Consider the following 18567-nt stretch of genomic DNA (forward strand, 5'->3'; position numbering starts at 1 on the left):
TTTTCTTGAGTTTTTCTTATACCAACAATGTTTGCATATTTTTTATATCTCCCCTCCCCATCCAGAGAAGGGGAAACAGAATCCCAGTAACAGGCCTTGAGGGGGAGAAAGGAGACTCTCTCCCCCTCTCTCTATCAGTCTTCCCCCTCTCTCTCTATAATTTCCCCTTCTCTTTTGTTCACCCTCCCACTGTCTTATTCTTCCCCGCACCACCCTGTCTTTCTCACTCTTCCACTCTCCCCCACGTCTAGCTCTTTATCTCTCTCCCAAACCATACACACAATATCCCCTCCCCCCCCCCCCCCCAATGCACACACGATACCCCATTTCACCACACCTTCCCTTGGTGGCAGCCTTCGTTGCTGCATGCCCACGAAAGTTGCGCCCTAATTCCAGGCCCACATCAGTGAGGACGGGGCACGTATTTGCGGGGGGAAATGAAGGCCCGGCAGGCATCAAATGCCCGGCAGTCGGACGCAACTTCCAGCACCGGCCGGACTCCCGCAGCCGCCGGGCACCGGAGTTTTCCCAGCTTCCCCCCCCCCCCCCGGTCGGATGAGCGGGTGCGGGCCGCATAGCGACACCTTGCGACATTCCTGGCCATTTTGCATCAACCGCCACTAAATTAAAAAAAAACTTGGCCGGATGTACGCAAACCCTCGAGATATCATATTTATAGCCAGTAGTGGGCACGAGCATTGCCAACACCCCCAATACAGGGAGTCCTCGCTATCCAACGTTTCACTTTACAACAAATGGCATATCCAACGCTTTACAATGCAACCCTACAGGCCATTTTTCGACGCCGGAATGCGTTATCCAACGCTCACCGCCACTGATTAACATGGGACTCACTTTACAACGGTTTCACTATCCAACGCTACTTCCAGAACGGATTCCGTTGGATAACCGAGGACTGCCTGCATAGTTTTTTTTCCCCATTGTTATGTATAGTATTTGCTGATATATTGTCCTATATGTAAACTCTTATCAGGGAGAATAGAACAAGGGGGATCTATTCACCTTATATTTGGTTGGGTTGAAGGTTTTCTCACAGATCGATTGTGAAAAAGTACATTTTCAGCCTATTCTCAATGCCTTATTAATTTGTTTCCATTATTTAGGAATCATTGCCATACTTTGAGACATTGCTTGCCTTTCTCCAGCTCTGAAATTGCCGGTTTGTGTTGGCTTCAAATATTCAATTGAAATAAGGTATTAAATATGATTTGTATTTTGTTCTGGTCTATGTGTTATTTATGTACATATTTAGTTATGGTTGTACCAAAATATGTGAGGAGGAGACCACAATTTGGTGGCTACCTCAATATCTTGTAAATAAGACTCATTAACAATGAGTGCCACTGCACAAGCCTGTCAGATGCCATCCACTCCTAGCCTCCCTCATCTATAATTCACACCCTGCCATGTTGGAAAGAAAAAAAGGCGGGGCAATAATTCAGCGCGAGCAACCATGTTACCGCGGCAACTAGACCCTCCCCTGCATCTACCTCACCAACAGGCAGCGGTTTCGCATTCGCCAACTCCATCCGCCAATCATTTTCGTCCAACTCCCTCGAGGAGGGTAGGGGAGCCGGAACGCCGCCCACCGCTTTGCAGCTGTCAATCAGCCGACGTCAGCGTGGGCTCTGCAGGTGCAGGGAGAGAGCTGCTGCATTGGTGCAATAGGAGCTGAGCAAAATACAGAGAGGAGAGGTAAGGGAGAAAACACCTTATATGATGCTATTTTGGCTGCCCGTGTTATTTTGCAATGACCAGCGGCTGGGGACTACAATATTGCATGCAAAATACAGGGACCGGGGTTTGCATATCTTGCCATTGCTTTCAATACATGGTTATGGCTGCAGAAATGTGCAATATGTAACCTTCAATTGTCATGGAAAAGATGCAGAGTGCATCTCATCCCCAAGTACTGTACATTGCTAGCATTAACAACGCCTGTTAAATGCAATGCATCCAATATGCTTTTTAATGAGTATATGTATTATTTATTTTTTTGCACATTTACAAATATGCATTCAGGATGTGATTACAGCTAAAATAAATCCCCATTTGCATTTTCCTTTTTTCCTCTGTGCTTTTCGCTGGCTCTGATGGAGGAGGATGATGGGGGAGGGAGGAAAGTGTTGATTCATTGGTCAGCATCCATTTCAGCAGCCTTCTCTGCACACAGCACCCTACACCCTGTATTAAATGCACAGACCCCATTCAATTATTAACAGGATCATTCGTTTGCACGAAGAACCCCCACCCCCTTATTTTGGTTTTAAAATAACAATGCTGGCCCCATTTCCAATCCATAATTTTATTTTGTATTGAAAAATATATATATATAAATATGTAGATAAGTATTTGTCTGTGTGTGATATATATTCTAGAACAGGTACATTTAGACATGAATGTCATGTAAATTTAAAACATTTGTTTTAGATAAATATATTTGGTTTTATGTATTTATCTGTTCAGATAGGAATAGAGCATTGCAATAATTAGCGCAGGGTGTATCTGTTGTAATGAGTGATGGGCATAAAAACCATCTGTGCATTTTAATGGGGTCTAAAAGAAGATTTGCCGCCTGGTCAGTAACAGAGGACATCAGGAGATATTACTGCAATGTCATTTTTTTTTCTCGCGTTATTTTCTTCTTTGTTTTCAATGGTACAAGGACGCTGCATATCAAATATACGTAGGGATATTTTTAAACAACATTTTGGTGTTTAAACGAAAAGGAAAAAAAAAGACTGAATAATTTCAGTAGGTAATGTAATATAGCCTATGTGTTTTTCCCTGATTATTTTAACTCTTCCGTTTCCTTTTTTTTTCCTGATATGTATCTTTTTATATTTTCTAAAATAACTTTAGACCATATTGAAATGCCAAGATCCATTGCTGTCAAGGCCCAGAGCCCCAACAATGTGTGATGTTTCGGGTCAGATGGTTACATTTTGATAGAAATGGTGACAATAATTCTGATTTTAGACATTGAGGCTCCATTGATGTCAGTGTAGGTTTTAATGTTGCCTTTCTTTCTTTCTTTTTAAAAGCAAAAGAGGGACATTTGCAATGCATTATAGAATATGATCATCAATGTAATTATTATTATTATTATTTGTAATCTGGTGGCATTCAGTTGCTCTATATAATCCTTATAATTTAGATTGCAAGCTCTTTGGGTAGGGACTCCTTTTCCTCATGTTACTTTTTTGTCTGAAGCTCTAATTCTCATTGTGTTATATTATGTTGCATGTATTACTGCTGTGAAGCGTTATGTAGATGAATGGCGCTATATAAATAGACATACATACAGTACATGTATCTGTACACACACATTTCCTTATATCTTGACCTGACTACACAATCCTAACGGCAGAGGGTTAAAGCATCGTCCAAACATAGCAGAGGCACAATACCAAAACACAATGAAAAACAGTAGCATGATTTTTTGTTTATAAATCACACATTTTATTCTAACGCATTGTTTTCTATCAAATGTATTTTCTAGTCCATTTACATGGGTTGCAGTAAAGATGTCTTATTACCTTGACAGCTGTAAGGCCCTTTTGCCACTGTAGGGGTTAAGAGGCGAGGCTCAAATAGTTAAAGTATTATCTGGGGGGTATATGATATTGAAATGGGTTAATTTCCACGTCCCTTGTTTTCTCCCTTTTCATGGACCAGTATCACCGCTCACTTAAAATATTGGAAATCTCTTAACAAAGTAATTGAATTCCTTAAACAGATGCCGTCGTGCTTAATGTGCAGTTTGTGATTCATTTGTTAGAATTCTTTACCATAATGTACAGTAGTACCGTGTCTGATTTCCCCTATATAGTTTTTCACTGATTTCCCGCCCCCCCAACCCCCCATTCGCTTTGTAACATCGCCAGACTTCAAGAACATTATCAGAGTAGCTAAGGATAAGACCTTTTTCTCGAAGTCTCTTTGCAGTCGACATTGAAAACAGCTTGGTGGAGCAAAGTGGGAATAAACAGCAGCGGTTGCCATGTAGATAATCTACTGCAGGCTTCAGGCCTTTAAAAAAAAAATGCTTTTAATGGTCATCAAATTGAGCTCGCTTTGAAGATAGGTCATATTTGACTCATCCATCGCACGCACACAGTTTCTTGCCAAATCCTGTGCTTCTACCTCTGTAATATATGACACTCCGACTGTACCCGTCTACAAGTAGTGTACCTGCTTGTACCGGTTCCCTGTGAAAAATGGCCAATCAGACTTCGATGATACTGATGGGCTGCCTGCGTGGAATCGCTCTATAGCCAGCATATCAGCCAATGCTGCGGCTGCCAGGAGGAGGGAGGAAGGGGAAAGAGGGGTGCTGATGTGCGCCTGCAGCCTTTGGTCCCTCTGCCACTACCTGTCCTGCCTGCAACTTGGGAGGTACGGTAAGGGTAAGAGGCTGTTTTTTTTTTTTTTTTTTTTTCTTCAATGTATTTGTAAATGTTTTAGGTGTGTTGGGGTGGATGTTTTTGAAGCGTGGGGTGTGTAATGGACCCATGTGTACCTATTTTAATCTGGGAAATGTTGGAGGGTATGCAATATCACCAGACTCTGCACGTTTCTCAACCCAAAAATGAACCACATTTTAAATCCACTCCCTCATAACATCTCTCCTTTTAGCATTTTAAGTGGACTGGACAGGAATTCGAGCTGCCTCTAGACTCCTCTGTCAACACCGCTCCAACTTTTTATGCTTCCCCTCTATACAACTCCTTATACTGTCTGGCAATGTAATCCGGAATCAAGTCTAAGATCCTAGTCCTCTTTACATGCAAAGCAAATATTTCCAGATGTCCAGGTTTGCCTTCCAGTCATTTGGTAGCTCCATTCTGTACATCTCCGAACTCATTCCGAACTCATTCCTAAATACTTCCCCACATGGTTGCTGTTCTTGGTGGTCATCTCTCCTCTGTATAGTGAGACACAAACTCCGCTTTCTTGCAAAGCAGAAGTATTTATTTTATGGAAATACATGGCAAACACAGTGACCGTCTTACAAAGACATGTCAAAGGGCAGTGTTCACATTTTTATATTGCAGTGTAACAGGCAACAGTAAATATAGCGTCAACCAGCATCAATATCAAAAAGCTCTCAAATATCAAAAGCTCACCTTCCCATTTAGTTAAAGCGTATATTAATCCATCATGCCACGTTTTCTTTCACGGCATAATATCATGCACCCTTTCACTCTGCAATCTTCTCTATTGGATCATCTTAAACTTGGTCACTTCTCGTTTTATTGGGTTCTCAACTTCAGTCCTCAAGACCCCACCAGGTTAGGTTTTAAGGATATCTCTGCTTCAGCACAGGTGGCTCAGTTGAAGATTGAGCCACCTGTGCTGAAGCAGGGATATCCCGAAGACCTGTGGGGGGGGGTTGTTTCTTAGCTTGCTAGAATTCATCTTGGTCAAAGTGTTTTTTGCTCTATCCTTAATCGCCTGTCCATTAATTCCTCCTATATTTCGCCTCCGTTCTCCCCTCTGACTTGTGCCCCGCACCTATTGCTTGTCCATCCTTACAACATCACACTCTCCCTCGCCCTTCAAAACGTTTAAAGCTGAAAACTCATCTCTTAAAGGACACCCTTGCATCGTCCTCATGATATCCTTCAATCTCTCCGTCCCTGGCTTTTATCATAACCTATAATATACCCCAGGAAAAAGGACCAGAACCTTTTGCAAAGAAAAATTAATCGGCTTTAACCTCCGGCACTTCCGGGTTGTGGTTAATCCAGGGCAAATGCCTATGTTATACCTGGCAGATTATAAGGGCCCATGCTGTACCAGGTTCATCATTTGGGCACTTTAAAGGTTAAAGAATACGTGAAATAAAGGCTTTTTTTTTTTTTGCCTATAACCTCTCCGATTTCTTCCTACCCAACCCTAATCATTTCATAATCGCAATACAGTTTCCTGTTGACTCCTAAATAAAAATAAGATCAAAGCCCTGCTAACCTTCTGCATCAGTGCATATTAATGCAATAATGTCCTATCTTTCATCCCCCGCATGTACTGTGCTGCGGAACATGTTGGCACTTTACAAATAAATGACAGATACAGTCATATCAAAGAAACTAGATTGTAAATCCTACGATGACATTTTGACTTAAATACAGATTGACCTGTGGGAGGCCACACAGGTGCCCTGTGCAGCCCCGGACCATCACATTTGAGCTGGATTTTTTTTCTCCCCTTAGAGAAAATACACATAATTAGATTCTGCAGAAACATTGTATCTAGTTAATATTGGGTCTTGTGCCAAATCTTTTCCTCTTGAGTATGATTCATGATTCTTTCACTCGCCATCTAATTGGTATCTCGCTCCGTCTGTGGGTTTTGGAGGTTAACTCCTTTGCTGCCAGCAACGCATTGCAGAGTAATATAACATGCAGTGGAGGGGTTAATGTTCTACTAATTTGCTTGCCCCATAAACACTGGTCACTGACCATCCTTGGTCTATTTCCGGGGTGGCCAACTCCACTACTCAAGAAGTCAGGATTTTTAGGATATCCCTGCTTCAGCACAGGTGGCTCAGTCTTTGATTGAGCTGCATGTGCTGAAGCAGGGATATCCTGAAAATCTGACCTGTTGGTAGCTCTTGAGGACTGGAGTTGGCCACCCCATGTCTATTTCATCCTTCCCTGTTTATAGTGTTAATTCTGAGCTGTTAGGCCGCGGCCATGGATGGGGAGGAGGCGTGCACACACAGCGCGATCACAGTGCCTTTTGGCAGTGATCGCAGCTACAGACCGCGAGGGGGCGCGCGGTGGGCGAGGAATCGGTTAAATTTGATTCCACGGTGTGAGGGCGAACCAGCTCTGTGACGTCACCGACACGCCTCACCGTCATGTCTACCCTGGCCACAAATTGCTGGAGCTAAAAAAACAGGTGACGTCACGCGCGCGGTCACCATGGACCTAGCCTTTGTTTCAACAGCTAACGCTCCTATTCAATATGCCATGTTAGCTGCATATTTCAGATCTGGTCAAATAAATGAAGCTGAAATCTTCCTAGTGAGGGGAAGTGAATATATTGGTCAGAGGCCTCTGAGAGAAATGTAATCAAATAGACGCACCATTCAATCAGCACTGCATATTCGTGAGTGGGGGGCAGGTGCCGACCCCTTGCCAAACTTAAAAAATAATTATGAAGCAGCAGTGTGCAGGTAAATGCTTGTATATTTGTGGGTGTTGAAATTAAGGGTGTGGGTGGGGGCTTCTACATCCTTTTTATAGGGTTGCTAAGCCCCCTTGCTGCACTTTTCTGATTTAAGTAAATACAAAATAACAGAAAAAGGAGAGATTGCGACTTTAAAAAAAATAGGGTCTCTTAATGAGTTTAAATACTTGAAACCTAATACAGCAAGTACCCTTATTATAGTGAGACGTGGGTATGCTCAGTTAAGAATGCATCAGCTTGCATCACTAAAGGGCACTGTTGGTTTTGTAGGTTAAAAGGTGCCGGAATTCTAAACTAATAATAATTAATATATGTCTAAACTACAATAAAGAATGCAACTTTACATAAAGTAATTACAAGCATGTATCTCTCCTTTTCCTAATAATCACTATACTGTATAGGGGTTGTTGTGCTGGAACTTATTTACCCTCCTCCGTTACTATTTTCTATGCCGGGGGTGGGCAAGCTATTTTTCAATGTAGCCACAGGGGTGGCGAATTAGGAGTGAAAATCGCCACACCGTGTAAAAATGAAGGTATTATGTTGCGCATGCGAAAATTTTAAACAACACACAATGTTTGAACAAGTTTATAAAGGGAGGAAGGGAGGGGAGCGCGTCACACCGCTGGAGCGCGCTCCTTCCCTACCAAGGAAGGGAAGAGGGGTTGAGGGAGTCGTCGCGGGCCGCACAGGGAGTCCTGGCGGCCCCGTATGTTGTAGTTGCTTAATTCGCCACAGTTTCACTGCAAATTCGCCACAAGGGGCAAATGGCGACAGGGTTGCCCACCCTGGGTCTAGCCCATTGGCTGGCAACATGTGGCCCCCAAACACTGGGAACCCCAGCAGCCCACTCCATAGTGCAGAGGGAGTGGATCGTAGATTCTCCCTGCTCCATCAGCTACCTAATGACTAAATTGCCAAGTGCTAATTACTAGTTTTCAGTGAAAGGAATGGGACTGAATTCATCGGTGACACTCCCACCCATGACTGCAATGGCTGGCATACATACATACATACATACATACATACATACATACATACATACATACAGGCCCTTGAAGGTAGATCCTGTTGCCTACCACTGCTCTAGCCTGTGCCGGATATGAAAGATGCTTCTGCCATATTACGGTTTATTAAATAACTGTGCCCCCTGGTACATCTTTACTGAGGGGAATAATATTTTGCAAACCAGCCAAAATAGAAAGGTCAAAAGGGGAGGGTAGAAATGCGCCAGCTACCTGTGGGCATGAAGGAATCGGCTGCTGCCTTGTCCGTGGGTATCAGAAACACGCAAACGCAGGGACAAGAACTTGGTCTGCCAACAGAGGGCATAGATCTAGATACTGTGGTTGCATTGCTCCAATACATTTTCTGATTTCCTCCTCCCATCTTTCTTTTTGTCGTCGTCTTGGTCTTTTAATTTCCCTTGGACTCTAGTGGAGTACCATATTTGTTCAATGATCATTTCTTCTTGCGATGTCTGGCCCACTGCCATTTCAATTTCTTCACTCTTGTGAGGATGCCAGACTTTTTTTTTGTTTTTGAAACATTCATTCTTTTCCCTGTCCCTTCGGGTTAAACCCAGCATACATCTCTCCATACTTATGTGTTTATATGAAGCTTCTGAATTATCTCTACATTTAGGGTTCAAGTTTCTCATCCATATGTGCGAGTGCATGCAGGAGATACACTGGTCAAAAAACGTTCCTCGTGACACACACTGGAAGGTTCTCTTGAAAGATTGTCTTGCTTCTTCCTAATGCGCTCCATCCCATTTTCAGTCTCCTGTTGATTTGATGCAAAAGGTTCACATCGATTTTTATTACTTGCCAGCCAAGGTAGACATATTCTTTGAGTTCTTCTAGTTTTATTTCTTTTGATTTTTGATCTTTTGTAGAGTTGACAAATTTGTTGCACATCACTTTGGACTTGCTGAGATTACGGAGGCCGACTTTCTTACTTGCTTCGGCAAGTTCTCCGATTTGTTGCTGGACGTCTTCTGGACTTGTGGCAAAAAAACAACGTCATCTGCAAATCGTAGGTGACAAAAATATTCACCATTTTTATTTTGATTCCTTTTTCTTTCCAATCCAATGTCTTGAATAATTTTTCTAGTGTTGCTGTGAAAAGTTTTGATGACCTGGTGTCTTCTTGACGCACTCTCTGGCTGATTCTTATCTTGCTTGTATCTTCATGTTATCGAATGGTTGATGTGGCATTCTCAAATGCTCCCTATAATATCAATGTACGTTTGTTCAGCACTGCCTTCGTAAGGCATTTAGAACGACTGAGGTGTAGACAAAAAATGCTTTTTTGTAATCTACAAAGTCCTAAAATGAGTGGTAGATTGTATTCATTACTTTGGGAAATCACTGCGTGTACAACTTAGATGGGGTTCATCGTGTTGTATCTATTGCAATGAGTAGCACTCCAAAATGGTTGTTAAGTGGTTAGTTTTTGATTCATCCGACGTTTCGGTCCAAGACGGCAGACCTTTCTCAAGGTATCCAATGCGAAATCTCAGTTTTCCCTCTAGGCTGGACGAAGTCCAGGTTATGTTGCTGCCGATCAGCGAGTATTTTGGTAAAAATATTGCCTGTAATTCTTGAGGTCTTTGTCTCCTTTTTTGTGGATGAGAACTTTGGCATTGCTCCATTGTTCTTGAATTCTCCTGTTCTTTAAGCAGCATGTCAAACGTTTTGCAAGGATGTTCGCTACTTCTACCCAATTTTCTTAAAGAGATTGGTTGTATTTCCTTCCATCTTCCCTGGGAGCCTTCCCATTCTTCATGGATTTTATTGCTTTTACCACTTCTTCTGTAAGAACACATGGTACATTATTGGTGGTTTCGTCTTACTCGTGCTCTGCTGGATTAGGCCCTGTGTTGTGTTCTATATAAAATTGTATGAGAACGCCTCAACTTTTTATGATCCGTGCACAGTGTCTTGTTTGGGTGCAATGATTTTGCTTCTTCCCAACCATAAGTCACTGCTTTTTGTCTTCTTTAAGCTTTTGTGATCTTCAATAGTCTTCTTCACCATATCACAGTAACATTTTCTTCAGTTATACATTTGTGTGTATTTTCTTGCACTGCTCTGCATATTCAATTTTTGCATCTTGGGATTGCTTCATTTCTTGTCTCCTCTAATTGTTTTGTCGTATCAGATATTTTCTTATCCTGTTATTTTGTAAGCGGTTCCTCCATTTTTTTTGCCTGTGCATTCAGCTACAATCTTAAAAAATTGTTTTTAAACCGTCCCATGCATTTTCAGCAATCGGATTTTTTTTTCCAGTTCTAGTTGAAATTCTATGCTGCTGTTCTTGATGTTGATTATTTGTCTTCTTTTTAATCCGTTTTCTTTCCATCTTCACATTCAGATGTAATTGGTTGCAAACCACTCACTGATCACTCCTTGTGTTGACGGTTAGGAACTGTGCAGTCTTCAATCACGTTTCTTGTTGGCAAGGATATAGTACATTTCATTCCTGATTCCATGTCCATCCTCCTTTTTTGGATTGAATGAATTCATGAAGTAGAAGTTTTCAGATTCTACCAATCTGTCTCCACATTCAATCTTGCCATAGTATGGTTACAATCAACTGATGCTTCGTCTTTCTGCTGGGCACCAATCTTTGCATTGAAATCTCCCATAATGATCTTGATGTGACAATCTCCTTTTAAATTTGTTGATTTCATGGTAGAAGTCTTCCACTTGATTGTCTGCATGACTTGATGTTGGGGCACACACTTGGATTGTTTGAAGCCTCTATCTCTTTGTCAACTAAATGACGATTCTGGCTGTTCTGTCCGATAAACTTTCATACTCCATTGTGTTGTTTCTCCATCTCTTGTTAATGATGAAGCCCACTCCACTGATTTATTTATTTTTCACTTTCAATACCTCTTGTATAGGTGTCTGCTTTTGAGCTCAAGGAGGCCTTAATCTTTTATCTTCACGAAGGCCAGCAATATCCCATTTAATCAAGTAAGTCTTTCAATTCTTGCAGCCCTGCTTCACTGGAGAGTGTCCAGTAGTTGCAGGTATCTAGATTGAGGTTTAAATAATTTTTTGTTTAATCTCTGGGGATTTTTAGCACCTTCTACCTTCATGCCTTCCTGAACGCTGTCAAGCCCAGGAATAATCCAGCCTCTAGAGAATGAGGGCCATTGCAAAGATATGCCCTTTCCTCTGTCGCTCTACTGCTAAAACTCTTAACGCATGCCCTCATTCTCTCCCGTCTTGATTATTGTAACCTTCTACTGTCCGGCCTTCCTACCTCTCGCCTGTCTCCCCTACAATCTATCCTAAACGCTGATGCTGGAATCACTTTACGCTTTCCTAAATCTGTCTCGGCATCTCTCCTGCTGAAATCCCTCTCCTGGCTTCTTATTAAACTCTGTATCACTTACAAAATTCTCCTCTCTCTTTTTTAAGGCTGTACACTCTTCTGCCATTTCTTACATCTCCACCCTAATTTCTCGCTATATACCTGCCCGACTCTTGCATTCTACTTGAGGATGTCTTCTGTCTACCCATTTTGTACCTCCTCCCTGCTCCTCCCTTTTTATGTGATGTCACTGTGCGTTTGAGGAAGACTTTGCACAGTTATAGTATTTAGTGCCTTATTCTATACTGGCATACCCCGGTTTAAGGACACTCACTTTAAGTACACTTGTGAGTAAGGACATATTTTCAATAGCACCATACCCCTGTGACCGTACGCTCACTTCACGAATACGGACACTTTTTCTGCCCTACAGACCTCTGTAGTAGTGACACACTGATACCCCTCGCCCAATAGGTAAACGGCAGCTCGCACATGCGCCTGTCGGCACGTCCTGAATAGCAATACCGGCTCCCTACCTGTACCGAAGCTGTGCGCAAGCGGGGAGACTATAGAACCTGTTACAAATGCCTTATTTACATCAGTTATGCACGTATATGACGATTGCAGTACAGTACATGCATCGATAAGTGGGAAAAAGGTAGTGCTTCACTTGTAGCACATTTTTGCTTTGCATACATGCTCTGGACCCATTGCGTATGTTAATGCGGGGTATGCCTGTATACACTTAAGTGGACGTTTTCAGCTGAAAATCTCCATAGACTTCAATGGAGATTTTCGCTCTAAAATGGCCACTTCAGTCTTTTTAAGAAAAAATTATTCTGATAAAAAATTTTTTTTTACCCGTTTGCTGCCAAAAGATCTGCAAAGCAATGTGTTGCAGGCCCTCTCTGGCAAGGAAATTAGTTGTGTTTCGGTGAGCGAAGAGGGGTTTGGCCCTTTTAAACCACGGCGACCCCCCCCTATTCAGTATTTAATCCCCCCAGCCTTCCACAAGCGTTCTAAACACTTGGAAAAGGTTGTCCCGTATAGTAAATAAATCGCCTTTGGTAAACGTGCACCTTTTGTGGCCCTTCTAGCCTCTTCCCCCTTTTCTCTGTCACGTGCAGTCATGCTGATGGGGCTGGTATCTGAAACGTGTTCTTGTTCACGCGTGCAGTTTGGTCTTGCCGTGTGCTGCAGGGAGGATGCAGATGTATAGAAGGAAACTGGTTCTCAGGATTAACAAATTGCAGGCATCAAGATGTTGGCAGTCTGCTTCATTACAGATTGTTGACGCGCTAAGGGGAGTAGCTCGGTGGTTATCTCGCTGCCTTTGTAGTGGGTGAACGGGCTTCATAGCCCTGTGACCTTGGGCAAGTCACTTTTCTGATACCTGAAGCACAGGCAGATAAAAGTAAGATTGTAAACTCTGTGGGGCAGGCATTATATGTAGGGCGATACATACACTATATAAAAGAAACATTATTATATTGTACAAAAGTAATAGCAAGAAAATGTATCTAGCCTAACTAGTACACCTGATGTATTGTATGGAGGCATAAATAGGGGACGGGAAGGTACATAGGGGAGAGCTCAAGGGGATCACGTCCCCACTGGGTTCCTAACGCATCCTTCTTTATTCTTGGACCTTGTGGTCTAATTCTAATAGTGGGTAAAGAATACCTCCTACTTTTCTACGTTTTTTAACCCAGGGTACTACTCTGGGATGGCTTGTTTTTGGTCCCATGAGGGACTGCCCCTTTAAACAAAGTGTACTAATGGCAGTGACATGTTTAACGGGTAACTTATTTTTTTTTTAAAGTTGGTTTAAGTTGAAGGGCTTAGATTTGATCTTGCTGCTCCCTTTTGTCTGCTGGCACTGCAAGAGCTTGCACAGGGAAAACCCCCTTGCTCACCCTCCCCTTATCAGCTCTCTGGTGGCTCCCCCATGTGCTTAAGGGTAAAAGAAAACAATATTTGATTGACAAATACTTCTCCACTCGAGGCCCCTTAAAAATGTAACTTGTAATTAATTTTTATATAGAAATGAAAACAGATTTTTTTTTTTGCTTATTAGCGTGGTTATATTTGTTCGGGAAAGCCACTTAGAAGCTTATTCAATAAAGTGCGATAGTTACGGTTCTGCTTGGGGTACAACTAGTGCAAAGAACAGCACTGGATTAAAGATCACGAATCCCACTGAAAGCAATTGGAGTTTTTCCTTTGCTAAATCTGGTGCAGTTCTTGTGTACTGGTTTAGTAAATAGTCCCCTGTACATGTTGTTGTTTTTATCTGTACTATTATTTATCAGAGTAACTCGCTGTATAACTGCTAAATCTTTAACTTCTGCGTACGTGACCGCTCTTCGCACACTTTCTGACACACACACACCCTCCCTTATTCACACTCCCACATCACAGCAGGCAAAATCATAACAGGAGAACACAAAGCTGAATGCGATTTGGTTCATTCATTACAGTCGATAACTCTGAATAATAGGAGAAGAATTCTATTCAGTGAACAAAATAAGACGTTCAGCTTCTTCGTGTGAGAAATATCAGAGGTAGGCGCAATGTCATGTTCCAACTGAGATTAAAGTGCGAAGAGCTTTGCGGTCTCTACTTAAAGGTGTTGTTCGTTTTTTTTTTTTTTCTTCACTTCAAGAGTCTTACAGGGTTTAAATATCCCTCATGGGAAACAAAATGGCGGTCAAATCTCAGGCCAATAGGGAGCTGCAGCATCATAGATTGTGGCTTCCTATTGGATGTCCATTTAAATCCAGTTTAAAACCCCAGAAGTAATACTGGTCACTTCACCTGTAAGTATCTTGGGAACTTTCGGTCCTCGTGGCGAAAAATAGTGCTTTTCTGCAGGACCCCAGGGGAGCCAAACCAGCACCAGAGTGTACGAATCTCCTTTAAAGCTTTGTAGTTTCCCCTTTGATAAATCTGATACTGTTTTTTGCACTGGTTGTGTCCCAGTTTTGCAGCCGGGAGATTTAAGCAAATGATCCCCTTGTGTGTATACAGGTGTCTGGATATTGTGATGGTTCAGAGCTAGAGTCTGATGAATAAGGTGCTGTGGTGTGGAAGCCCTGTGAGAAACAGGCTGAAGTAGACAATCGGTGCTAATGTCACTTTCTTTTTGTAGTGGGTTTGAATCCCAGTGTGAGGTCTGCTTGTGACCTTGCCCAAGTTATACACATACACACACGGGAAATTATATTGATAATGAGGGGCATATATTTATATATAATTTGAATAAATTCCGGCAGAAGCGCATGCTAGGAAGAGAATTAGCCAAGTTTTTTTTCTTGCAATTCATAATTTCAAGACATTTACACTTAGATATGTATTTCTGTTCTTTACTTGGTTGAATTCCTCCTATGCTCCCCCTGGAGTTTGAAGAGAATTAGGGCCATATTTACTAAAAAGCACCACTCCATAAAACACCTTATGGCCCATTAAGTTGAATGGACTGTAAGGTGACTTCGGCCTGCGGAATGTGTTTCTTGTCATAGCACTGCTTGGTACATATGGGCCTGAATGCAATGTAAACACTGTGCCAAAGGAACTGGATTCATGATTTTGGAAGTAAGAGATGGAGAATCAGCGCGGTGTGCGGATTGTGGTAGGTGATCATTACAGGGGACTGCAGCTCTGAATAAGTAACATATCTATCCCATGCAATTTATATTTCCAGGCTTTTATTTTCTATTTTTTGTTGAGTGATCCTTTTATTTTTAACACATTAATTTACTGGTACAGCAAGCCCATGTTAAAAAGAATGAATCATTTCTATATTTAGATGCACTCTCTCTTCTATTTTGTTAATGGATTCCCGTATCGTGCCAGTGGAAGAGAATTTCACCATGAGCCCCATTCATTTCTCTCTGCTACAGTGTCACCCTTTAGTTTCTGCACAAAGGAAAAAAAGTGTCAGTAAAGAGACCAGAGAATATGTAAAGCAAATTAAATTAAACTGGGAAAGAAAGCAAGATTATTTTCTCTCTACGTTTAATATCTGGGTGAATTCTGCTTTTAGCCTGTCCCTATTAGCAGCAGTGGGGCAAAGGAGCAGAGCCACATAGCAGGAAAAGGAAAGTTAATTTTAATGACTGTGATCTGCTCCCTTATAGTCACATGAAAGTGACACTTTTACTTGCTTGTGTCCTGTGTAAAATCAATATTAGTGTTGTGGTGAGTTTTGAAAAAAACAGGTAACAGGTAGCCGGCCAAAATCAATAGTTGTACCCGGCCGGTACCCGGTTACCTGGTTTTTCATTTACCTGCAGGGTGGCGGCGACATCTAGGAACAGCAGCAGCGGTCCTGTGGTTGTGGCAGCATCGGAAGTGGCTTCAGCCGGCGTGGGAGAGCAGGAATCCATTACACAGCACTGCTTTGTGTGTGTGTGTGTGTGTGTGTGTGTGCGCCGCCGGGGAACCACGTGACCGGAGCAGGAGCGTTCCTATTGGACAGACGACTGTCCAATGGGAACGCTCTGTCTCCTGCTCCGGTCACGTTGTTCCCTGGCAGCTCACACACACACAGTGCTTACCTGCTGCGGTGCTGTGGAATGGATTTTTGCTGTCCCATGTCGGCTGAAGACACTTCCGATGCTGCCACAGCCACAGGACCTCTGCTGCTGTTCCTAGATGTCGTCCGTCGCTGGCTGAAAGGTAAGTAATAAGATTATTTTCCGCTACCCTGACATTACCCGATGCCTGGTATTACTCGTGCCGGGCCCACGACTCAGTTGCCGGGTCCGGGTAGCTGGAAATGTGCCGGGTAATTCCCGGTACTCGGTACATCACTAATCCAATATGTTTTTTTTTATTTTTGTAGTTTCATCTGAAATGTATTTGTGGATAGGATTAATGCAAATCCAGAATCCGGTGCTCAAAAGACCACACAAACAAATACAGTGATAGTCCAGTTCAATCTTTACACATATATGCAGCAGCGGAGATCATGAGTCCATAAACGTATAGCGCAGCGTTGTATCCACACTGTGTGTGATCGGGAAGGTATGTGAGTATATATGCAAGCCAAAACCCCACTCACAAAGGAGGGCGACAGTCGCGGGTGTCCTGCAAAAGCAGAATTACCAACGCTGTCAATCCACACCAGATATGGAAGGGGTAAGCAGGTGAAATAACTGGCTTAGAACTAAAGCACTATTGTTGAACTCCCTTTTAAACTCCTCACTCCTCAAATAGTGCGTTTACTCTTTGATAAAGCACTTCCAGTGTGAAACATGTTAGAGGATTACCAGAACTACTTATGTTTTTTTTTTCCAAATATTTTTATTGGGACAGCGGGTTACGAACCACATCCATGACCATTGAACAGAGCGGTACACAATATAATGTTTTCGTATACATACGTGGAGGGTTGTAAAAAACAGTGGGTTGCTTTTCGGTACACTATATAGTATCGCAGCTCTTGACGTATATTCAGAAGCAAGTATGTAAATTCTGGTTGTGTGGTTCAGGGTCTTATCTAATAGCGCTGTCTAGTTGATGTCCTTATAGGAAGGACAAAATGAGGAGAGATATAAAAAAGGGAGGGGTACTGAACCCCCCCGACCCCCTACTTTGTTTTTTAACCAATAAATAACTTTTTGGTCACCACGTCCCTAGCTTTGCTATTTTGGCTGTGCACCGACTATTTCTATTTGGATCTTTACCTTCCTCTGAAATGTATACAGCAAAAGACAAAAATATCCAATGTGACAAAATACATAGATAAATACTTCAATGTTGCTATTGTCATGAGTAAGGGCCATTTAGGTAAATCCTTTGGCCAAAGTGTTATAAGCCTGCAGCCACTTCACCACATGACCAGTATGCAGGTCCTAACACTACCTGTGGAAATTCTCATTAACCTCTGCTGGAGGGAGAATATTGTGCTCAGTAGCACTCCTTTTTGAGATGTGTGTGTGTGTGGTCCTGGGGTTAGAGATTGCTGGGATTGTGTGTTTATTAATCCTCTGAAATGTATACTTATCACACACTTGTTGAAATGGAATAGTACCACTAAGGGGGTACCGATACCTTTTTTTTTTGTTTTTATTTAACAAACCCATCCTTTCTGCATTGTAAAGCTGCGCTTATAGTGACGGTGACGTCACGTTGCGGTCGCTGGAAAAATCAAATTGAGATGACTTCCAGCGATCGTCACCACGCCGTCGCGTCACGCTTACTATAAGTGCATGCAACGGCGGCAATGCATTTGTTTTGACGCGACGTCGCGTCGCTGGCACTATAAGCGTAGCCTAAGGAACACTGGCAAATTTGTGCACAGTGCAACTACTTTTTAATGACGACTGAATGGTTCCACTTTCCTAATTAAAGAAAAATGGACTTGTTTTCGGAGCCTCTCTTGGTTTTTGGTTTCTAAACACACTATATATTTTCTAAAATATGGTAAATAACTTTTTCCTCCCCCTTTTTTTTTTTAATAAGCCGCTTGGACCACAGTTTAGTTGCTTGATTAATGGTATAATTACTTTACAAATGAGTAACTGTTTACTTGTATATTCTAAGACCCATAAACAGTCTTCTCAGTAGAGCAATTAGATTGTAAAAAAAACCCTCCAAAGTAGGATTGTTAAACATGCAGGCTGAATGTGGCGGCCCTCTGAACGCTTTCATCCAGCCCACAGACTATGTGCGCCGGGAGTGCAGCGCAGCGCGGAAAAAGTCTGTGCTTGCCGTGAGGTGATGGTTGGCGCTCTCCTTGTCCTCACGCCCCCCACCATCTTCTCTCCTCCTCACCAGCATATGGAGGAGAGGCTGATGAGGAGGGAACATGAGGGCCACCATTAGAAGTCAGTATTACACCTCTGCTCTAAAGCTTTTTTGCTACCATGCAAGCATACGGGGGAGGGGGGGGGGGGGGTTATTTATAAAAAGTGTTGCAAACCGAGGCATTGCTCCACAATCGGGTGCAAGTGCGGCATTTGGACTCTGTACCAATCCTTTTTAATTTACAATCCCAGGAGGCACTCGAGATAT

General features: G+C 42.5%; 2 protein-coding genes across 3 annotated transcripts in view; one reads left to right on the top strand and one right to left on the bottom strand.

Moving 5' to 3' along the window:
- Positions 1-1562: 1562 nt before the first annotated feature.
- Positions 1563-18567, top strand: part of RAB3A (RAB3A, member RAS oncogene family) — a 41278-nt gene continuing 24273 nt past the window's right edge. Inside the window, exon 1 of one of the 2 annotated variants that reach the window (XM_075611058.1) lies at positions 1563-1716. The gene's annotated coding sequence lies outside the window, so the exon portion shown is untranslated. Of the gene's footprint in view, positions 1717-16118; positions 16228-18567 lie in introns of those variants that run through there. The other variant, XM_075611059.1, reaches the window with a different exon arrangement.
- LOC142501308 (mpv17-like protein 2) overlaps positions 15222-18567 on the bottom strand; it is a 49227-nt gene continuing 45881 nt past the window's right edge. The window contains exon 7 of the transcript XR_012803464.1: positions 15222-15465. The gene's annotated coding sequence lies outside the window, so the exon portion shown is untranslated. The remainder of the gene's footprint in view (positions 15466-18567) is intronic.

Source organism: Ascaphus truei, chromosome 8 (genome assembly GCF_040206685.1).
Source record: "Ascaphus truei isolate aAscTru1 chromosome 8, aAscTru1.hap1, whole genome shotgun sequence".
NCBI classification, from domain to species: Eukaryota; Metazoa; Chordata; class Amphibia; order Anura; family Ascaphidae; genus Ascaphus; species Ascaphus truei.